Source organism: Marmota flaviventris, chromosome 2 (genome assembly GCF_047511675.1).
Source record: "Marmota flaviventris isolate mMarFla1 chromosome 2, mMarFla1.hap1, whole genome shotgun sequence".
NCBI lineage: Eukaryota > Metazoa > Chordata > Mammalia > Rodentia > Sciuridae > Marmota > Marmota flaviventris.
In genome coordinates this window covers 142,010,150-142,019,623 of record NC_092499.1, presented here as the reverse complement: position 1 = coordinate 142,019,623, position 9,474 = coordinate 142,010,150, and positions in this window count along the sequence as shown.

The following is a 9,474-nucleotide window of genomic DNA, read 5'->3' as shown; positions in this document are numbered from 1 at the left end:
TGCAGCCACTGCCACCATCACTATCACCTCTGCCACAGTTCATTATGCATTCATTTCTGTCAAGCCTAGTGCCAAATACTGCCCAAGTAACATATTACTTAATCCTCAACTGTCTCTGAAAGTAAATCCTATTATTATCTTTATTTTACATGTGGAGAAACAGGCTCAGAGAGGTTAAGTAACTTGCCCAGAGATACAGAGCTGTATTTGAATCCTACTCTCTTACTTGGTAAAAGTAAATGAAATAATATGTGTTATTCTTAGCAGAATTCTCATTTTATCAGCATCTTTTTATGAGATCCTCATGACAGACATTCTTCCCTCTCATGATTTATCATCTTAAAGATATTCTTAAGGAGTTTAAATTAACAGAACATATATAGCAAACAGAAAATTTCTAAAATTATATTACACGGCCAAAAATATCTCCAAACCCTGATTTCAAAATATGTATGAGTATTTTCAAATGTGTTGTCATGGGAAAGGGCAACCAGTGGTGAGGGGTGGGCGGGACTACCCTGATCTTCTTAAAGAAAGAACTCTGCTTTCTTGGTGGTTGCTCCATTATGAATTGACCAATCGATTTACTTTGCCCTCATGTCAACAGTTTGGCACTCCTTTGCTGAATCACCCCATCAGTGAGTGAGTGTCGAAAAACATTTATGATTGTTTAATGAGGAGGAGCATTATCCCAGTCTCAGTGCCATCTATTAAAGCCTCTTTTCTGGGCTCTGGCTCCCAGACTGCTCCCTCTGCTGTACCAGCATCCTCCTCCCCTCTCCCTGGAGGCTATTCCACTTCCTTTCTGCTATTCCCTGTGTTTTTGATTAATAGAGAAACAGTCATCCCATCCACCAGCAAGATGACCTGGAGTTTGAGCTGTTACTGTTTTGTTTTTCCCACTGGCATCTCTATTCTCTTGTCCACACCCCTTTGAACAACAGAGCATGTTTATGGTGACACAGATGTTAGAGTTGACAATGCAGTTGGCTAGGTTAAGAGGGACGGCATTGTTTGGCAGAGGCCTGGGAGCCATGGCTTCATCCTGTGAGTTGAAAGTGGAGGAGGCTTGACTCCTTGCCTGTACATGCCCCTTAGGCTCTGGCTAGCATATGCAATCATGGATCCCTGGTAAAACACAAAGGCTGCAGACTGGAACAGGGTGGTTTTCTAGAGGAGAAGCAGCTGCAAGCTGAAGTGTCTGCGTGTTTAAAAATAATAAAATGCCATTTTATTCAAAACAAGGACTGAGAGACAAACTTGAGTCATTCAGACTTAGGTATTTGGAAGACATAGTCCGAAAAATACAGGAAGTGAGACTATTCCTTTAATGAAACCACTAATGATTTTTATTGCCAATGATAAAATTCAAGATTTCAAGTGAAAATTAAGACTTTCAAGAAATTTATATTTGCCACGGTGGGCTTGGGAGCTTCCCAATTATTAAACGCTTTTTTGATGAGATCATTGATGTTATTAATAAATGAAAAATTTGATGTTGTATAATAAAATGTGATACTTAGAATATCTACATAAATTAATGAATTAATATTTTCCAAATGATCAAAGCATGATGTTGCAAATGCATGCATTACTTAAGTATTCATTCGAAGTACAAAAATGAACCAATGGATTTTAATGTAACTATGTATAAAAAGAGTCCATTGATGTTTCCAATTTTGTGTTTCAACTAATCTTTAAGAAATTACCAGAAGAATGGGGTCTTAATTAGAATAAGATATATCCCATGCTTGTATAATTACATCAAAATGTATTCTGCTGTTGTATATAACTAAAAAGAACCAATAAAAAAGAAAAAATACTGCTCGTTGAGTTTTGGTGTAGTAGTAAAGAAAATATTCATGATTACTGAAAAGGCTATTAAAATTTCTTCCACTTTTCAAATGCATAATTTTATGATGTCAAATTTTCTTCATATACTTCAAATGAAGTAACATATTGTAGGCATCGAAAGCAGATCAGGTTGGAGAACCCAGATGTCTTCTTCAAAGTATATATTAAATAAATTTTTAAAGAATATATAACAATGCCATTCTTCTAATTGAATATTTGTTTTAATATTGGGAGTATAATAATTTTTCATAAAGATGTTGATGAGATTGTTGGTGTTATTAATGGGTTTGCTATCACTTTAATAAATTAGTAGATGAGATATTTTTTACTTTTTCAGTTTTAATCTTAAAATGATAAATATTTTAAGAGACTGCAAATTGGTGCAGCCAATATGGAAAAATCTTAAATGATAAATATTGATAAATAAAACCCATGTAAGCAGCAGTTTTGGGGTTCTAAATGAATTTTAATAACATAAAGTTTCCTAAAACTAAAAATTTAAGATAGCTACTCTAACACAGAAACACAGTAAGGAAAGTACTATATATTTATTGCTTTTTTGGTATGCATAAAAACATTGAACATTAACTGTGGGCATAGCACTATATCAGATCATGTAGGAGGAGATACTAAGAGAGATAAGACAAAGGTCTTGTTGTCAAGGGAGTTATAGTTTGGCATGATAGATGAACAATTATTAAGTAATACAAAGGAGTTTATATCAAAATGGGCCAAGGATTTAGGAATAAAACCAGAGACTCCGCATCTAATGAAAGAAAAAGTAGGCCCTAATATCCATCTTGTGAGATTAGGCCCCAACTTTCTTAATAAGACTCCTTTGGAGCAAGAATTAAAATCAAGAATCAATAAATGGGATGGACTCAAACTAAAAAGTTTCTTCTCAGCAAAAGAAACAATCTGTGAGATGAATAGAGAGCCTACATCTTGGGAGCAAATCTTTACCCCTCACACATCAGATCAGGTAGAGCACTAATCTCTATGGTATATAAAGAACTCAAAAAGCTAAACAACAACAACAACAGCAACAAATAATAACCCAATCAATAAGTGGGCCAAGGACACGAACAGACACTTCTCAGAAGAGGATATTCGATCAGTCAACAAATATATGAAAAAATGCTCATCATCTGTAGCAATTAGAGAAATGCAAATCAAAACCACTCTAAGATATCATTTCACTCCAGTCAAAATGGCAGCTATTATGAAGACAAACAACAATAAGAGTTGCCGAGGATGTGGGGAAAAAGGTACACTCATACACTTCTGGTGGGACTGCAAATTGGTGCAGCCAATATGGAAAGCAGTATGGAGATTCCTCAGAAAATTTAGAATGGAACCACCATTTGACCCAGCTATCCCTCTCCTTGGTCTATACCCAAAGGACTTAAAAACAGCATACTACAGGGACACAGCCACATCAATGTTTATAGCAGCTCAATTCACAATAGCTAAACTGTGGAACCAACCTAGATGCCCTTCAATAGATGAGTGGATAATAAAAAGTGTGGCATATATACACAATGGAATATTACTCAGCAATAAAACAGAATAAAATCATGGTATTTGCAGCTAAATAGATAGAGTTAGAGAAGATAATGCTAAGTGAAGTTAGCCAATCCCAAAAAACCAAATGCCAAATGTTTTCTTTGATATAAGGAGGCTGATTCATAATGGAATAAGGAGCGGGAACATGGGAGGAATAGACGAACTCTAGATAGAGCTGAGGGGTTGGAGGGAAAGAGAGGGAGTAGGGGGTTAGAAATGATGGTGGAATGTGATGATCATTATTATCCAAAGTACATGTATGAAGACACGAATTGGTGTGAATATACTTTGTATACAACTAGAGACATGAAAAATTGTGCACTATATGTGTAATACAAATTGCAATGTATTCTGCTGTCATATATAAATTTAAAATAAATAAATAAATATTAAAATAAAAAAAGAAATTAAAACAATTCAATTCCATGGAAACAAATACCCTGTTTAAAAAAGTGGCTATAGTTAATAATTCTCTATTGTACACTTGAAATTTCTCAACAGAGTAAATCTTAAATCTTCTTAACACACACACACACACACACACAAATGGTAACTATGTGAGGTAAGGGATATTTTATTTTGATTGTGGTACTCATTTAATAATATATACTTATATGAAACGTGATGTTATATACCAGACATATGTATAATTTTAGTTTTAATTATATTTTAATAAAGCTGGAAAAAAGATAATAAAAAAATTTGTATTTTTTCATTAAAAAGGGAGTTTATATCATCTTTCAGCAAATGTGCAAGATCCTATGCTGAGAGCTGGGCCTACTATGATGAATTTGACGTTCCCACATGTCCTGGTCATTTAATTACTGAGTCACATTGTTGATAAGCAGTTCAAAGATGGAGAACCTGACACAGTTAGTTAGGAACATGGTTAATTTGTTAAGAACTGATGATCAGTTAAACAGGGAAGATGTCCCAGAAAGAGTCATATTAATCAGAGACCTCCAGGAAGAAGAGAACTGGGTCTGGAGAGTGGCTGGGCTGGGGGAAAAGTATTCCAAACAGAACAATGTGGGAAATGGACCTAACCAGGAAGACACTTCCTTCCTTGAAGCACCTAATGTGGTTGAAGAGAGGGAAATCAGCCCCTCTGTGTTCAACATGTGTTCTTGGATCATGTTTCAAAATTCTCAGCCAAGAGAGTCTTAATGTTTTACTGTCCTGGGCAAACACCATTATTCCTTTATAGAGTTTCAATGCTTTGCTCTCCTAGAAAATATTGTAATTATTTATTAATGCTAAATGCTTTATTGGACAAACACTTCCTTCAAATAAATGTTCTTAGAGCTCCTATATAAGTGATCTTTGAAAGTTGGTAGCTTTGGATAAGGTCTTTTTTTCCTCCTTAGTGAGTATCACAGTGTCTCTTTTTCCCTGTGTCATGAATCCCTCTCTGTGCTAACCACAGGGCAGTTCTTGGAAGGGGTCTTTATTGCACGCAGATCTAAAATAAACCTATGATTCTGATATGTTAAAAAATCGGGTTAAACTGGTCTCTGAACTGTGGCTGGTAAGGAGTGTCCTTCCTTCTTGCAATGTAGTTCTTATAGAAGGTGAAGAAGCTTTATTTTCAAATTCTAAGTCTGTGTTTTTCTTTTATTTCCTCCCACAATATCAGTCTACAGAAATCAAAGAGAAAAGCAGGATTAAATGAGGATGGTTAAAAAACAAACCAGAACAACAAGAAAACCCTACAAAAGTAAGCAAGAGGCCATATTGTTGGGGGGGGGGGTTATAGATTTGGGTAAATATATTATTTTTACTCTAAAAACAAAGGGGAACTATTGAAGGTTAAGTTTGGGTAATGCATGGTCAAATGAGTGTTTTCAAAATGATAAATTTGTCTGTAGAGACTCGACTGGAGAAAGACAAGAACAAATGCAAAATTACCAATTGGAGCTATTGTTAGTCATCCATGTGAGAAATATCTTTACCTCAGAGACTTCCTAAATATGAGCACTGCGGACAGATTTGAGAGATTATTGCCAGGAGATACAATAGGGCTGATAATATATTGGATGCATGTGTGATGTTGGATGCGATCATGTCAAGCCAGGCCCCCTGCTTATGTAATGCCACAGACAGTGGTGTTGTTCACTAACATAGGAAACAGCAGGAGGACTGGATGTGGAGCAGAAATCCTGAGCTCTGGTTTGAACATACTGATTTTGAGTTGCCAATGAGTAATCAAGTTGGATGTGCTAAATGGACAAGTGGATATGGAGGTTCAAACTTCAGAGAAGAAGGCCGGGGTGTGAAATATATGCGTAGGGTTCTCACTGTACCCATTGTAGTTGAAGCACTGGTAGTAGATGAGCTTGATGAAGCAGAGCATATAAAGCAGGCAGGGAAGAATGCTGGGGTACAGTGTTTAGGATTACTCCTAACCCCAGAGTGAACTAAACAGGGAAGTATTTGCAGAAATGCACATAGATGCATTATTGCTATGATAAAGAAAGGGCTTCTTGAAGAAAATGGTTTTTAAATGTCTTTTTTTCCTGTTTATATAAAGACAAAAAAGTCTTTTGCAATTACTTGACAGGCTCAGGACTCTTAATGAGAAACTTGCATAACCTGGTGGCTTATTGGGTTATGAATCTACTTCACAGCAACATAAATGAACAGGAATTTTGGTCCATTTGCCAATGCATCCAGTTGGCTCAACCTCAGCGTATCCCTGAGATCTGTTTGCTCAGCATAGTGACCATGGGTTTCCATATTTAAGAGCACCACTTTGGGTCCTCAGAAATGACATTGCATGAGTTGCTTTGCCAGATACCTCAAATGAGAAGCAGAAACAGAAGCAGCACTGGAAGACAAAACCGTCCAGACCTTTCTTCTCTCCTCCATCCCTGTCATCTCACTTCTGCCAAGCAGTTAGAACATGCTGAAGAGATGACGGGGACAGAAGAGCACAATGGCCCTTGACAAACTGACCAAAGACTTTGTGGTTCCAATGAAAGAGGAGGTGGCAGAGCTCCCGAGGAAAGAGAGGAGAGAGAGAGACTGGGGCCTGGCAACAACAGCAGCAAAATGGCTTTGGAAACAACCACAGCAGGAATGATTTTCAGAAGGGAAATCATACATACCCCAAAGCAAGGACTATTATAGCTTGAACAGCCCTGATCTGAAATCTGAAATCCTCCAAAATATGAAACGTTTAGAGCACTGACAGGATGCCACATGTAGAAAATTCACACCACGAAACTGTTTCATGAACAAAATTATTAAAAATAGTGCAAAAATTTTCTTCAAGCTAAGTACATAGAATTGATATGAAACATAAATGAATTTCATGTTTAGTATTTGGTCCTATTCCCAATATATCTCATTATGTATACACAAATATTCCACCCCCCCCCCCAAAAAAAAATAACAATGACAACAAAACACTAGAATCTGAAACCCTTCCAGTTCCCAGCATTTTGGATAAGGGATACCCAAGCTATACTTGTATGATGACTGTGAAGGTGAGGAAGGTGAGAAATGGCCAAGATTGGGGCCAAAGAGCCTTTCCCCAGTTTGCAGAGATACATGCTGCGATGGACCTCATGTGGACCCATGACAAGTTCAGGGGAGGAAGAGGAAATTGAAGAGACAAGAGTTGGGTGCAGAAACAAGAAGGATAATTTATAGCTCACAACTAAGTAGGAGCCACTCTTGACAGAAACCCTTGCCCAGGAGATGGAAGTTCTGGGTACAGGGAGGTGAGGAGATAAACTGGGGAACCTCAAGTAGATTCTTGAAATCTCACCCCAACCCCCACCAGCCACTGCAGCCCAAAATATTCCGGGTGCTGGGCCTCACTGGACAGAGGGAGGCGTTCTGAGGGCTTGGGATGGGGCTTCACTGTCCAGCACAACATACAACCTTGAACTTGAGCTTGAGCTGAGTTTCTCCTCCCACCTTGGTGTATGGTGTGGAGATAGGAGCAGGGAGGGTAGAGCAGTGCTTGAATTTGGATTGTTCTGTATTAGAAACCAACAGTTTTTATGTTAATTTCATTTAGACCTAAGAGGAGTAATCAGATGATTTTTAATCTTTTCTTCCCTATACAATTTAAAAAGATAATTTTTAGGGGCATATGCACTAACATTAAGAGAAAGATTTAATTTGGGCAACTTTGATTCTTAAAAACAGAAAATGGCTGGGATGTAGTTCAGTGTCAGAGGGTTTTCCTGGCATGTGTGAGGTCCTGGGTTCCCAGTGCAGCAATCAATCAATCAATCAAAAAATTTAAAAATAAGGACAGAAAACAAGGCATATGAGTAAATACTGTTTGCCTCATTATTGGAACTGAATTTCTTGGATCTTTGTAAAAACCAGTTGTAGAGGCTCAGGAGGGGCTTAAGTCCTGTGTAATCACCCTGTCTCCTCCCCTTCTGCATGGTCATGTTTCCTCATTCCCCACCATCTCCCATATTTTCTGATTTCTTCTGGGTTGGGCTTCCTACTCAGAAGCAGCCCTAGTGTTCTGAATTCTCTAGTCCTGTGGATTCTGTCAGTAGCAGTCATAGAACCCAGGGGGCAGTTTCTGGTCTGTGTGCTAAGAAACTAATGAATTCCATTATCCTTATGGACATAAGTTGAGGAAACAATTTTTTTCAATAATCTTTTCATAAAATAGAAACTCTTGTGAACAAAATTAAGGAAGACTGTTAAAACTAAATGGTGTGTATATGTGTGTGTGTGTGTGTGTGTGGTGTGTGTTTAATTTTCTTTCCACTTTCTTTATTTCAAAAAATTTTTTAAGCTTTAAGTTCATTCTAGGATGTTTGAGGAGAAAAATATCTTCTGAAAATAGGTCCCAAGCACAGGGCACCTGTACATATGTCATATGTGGATTGCACCCACCTCTTCTCCCCCAGCCTCTGCATCCTGGGTTGTTGAACGCTACTCCTCTTATTTTGCTGTATTTCTATAGTTAACTTGGTTTCATTTGGGTGATTCCTTTGTGAGGGGAGGTAAAAAACAGAGAAAATTTTCCTGAAATTTTATTTCACTCCCTCATGCAAAAAAATTTTTAGAATTAAAAAAATTTAATGAATGTTGTGAGAGATGTAAAAAAAAAAAAGAACAAAAAAGTCAATCATAATTAGATAACTCAGAGATGATTATCATGAACATTTTATGTGCTTTTTTCTAGCCACTTAAATTATATTTTTGTATTATACATTATGCACCAGTGAAATCATGGAACACATATTGTTTAATGCCTTGTTTATTTGCTTCTCATGATAGTACATGTGACTTGAAAACATCATTTGTACATGTGCATGTTATTCTATCATGTGGAAAGGGAATGCTTTTTAAATTTTACCCTAATAACATGATTCATAAATAGATTGTTCACTGAGTTCAAGAGATCAGACTAGATTTATGTTCAATTTGGAATGGGGAGAAGATTCCATTTTGAGCAATATTTGTGTATAAAATATCTTGAGTTGAATTACAACTTTCCTCAAATTATGATTACTTTACATGGATGTGGTACTTGTTTTCTTTTTAAAAATTGAAATGTTTCTTCTATTTTATTCAAAACCTGGCACCTTTATGAAGAACTTTGCTTTTTTTTTTTGGTACTGGGAATTTAATTTAACCCATGGGTGCTTTACCACTAAGCCACATCCCCAGCCCTTTCAATTTTTTATTTCGAGACAGGGCCTTGCTAAATTGCTGAGACTGGCTTTGAACCTGTGATCCTCGTGCCTCAGCCTCCCGAATCGCTGAGATTACAGAAGCTGTGGGTTGGGCTATAATATTAAATTCCAAAGACATTATTAAAATTATGTAGGATAAATAAAAGACTCACTAAATATGGGCAAAAGAAGCTGTCTTCTGCCATTTTTAGTTTTCTGTATTTTTTGTATAGAAAATTCCAGGGAGACACTGGGGTGAACACACATTTACAGAGTTGGATGTGGTCACACAGTACAGTATGCACAAATGCCTTCTGCATTTATATTCACAAATAGTTTAGGACATTAGACTTGGAGAGGCTTTATAACGAATAGATAGAGGGGAGGATGTTAGAAA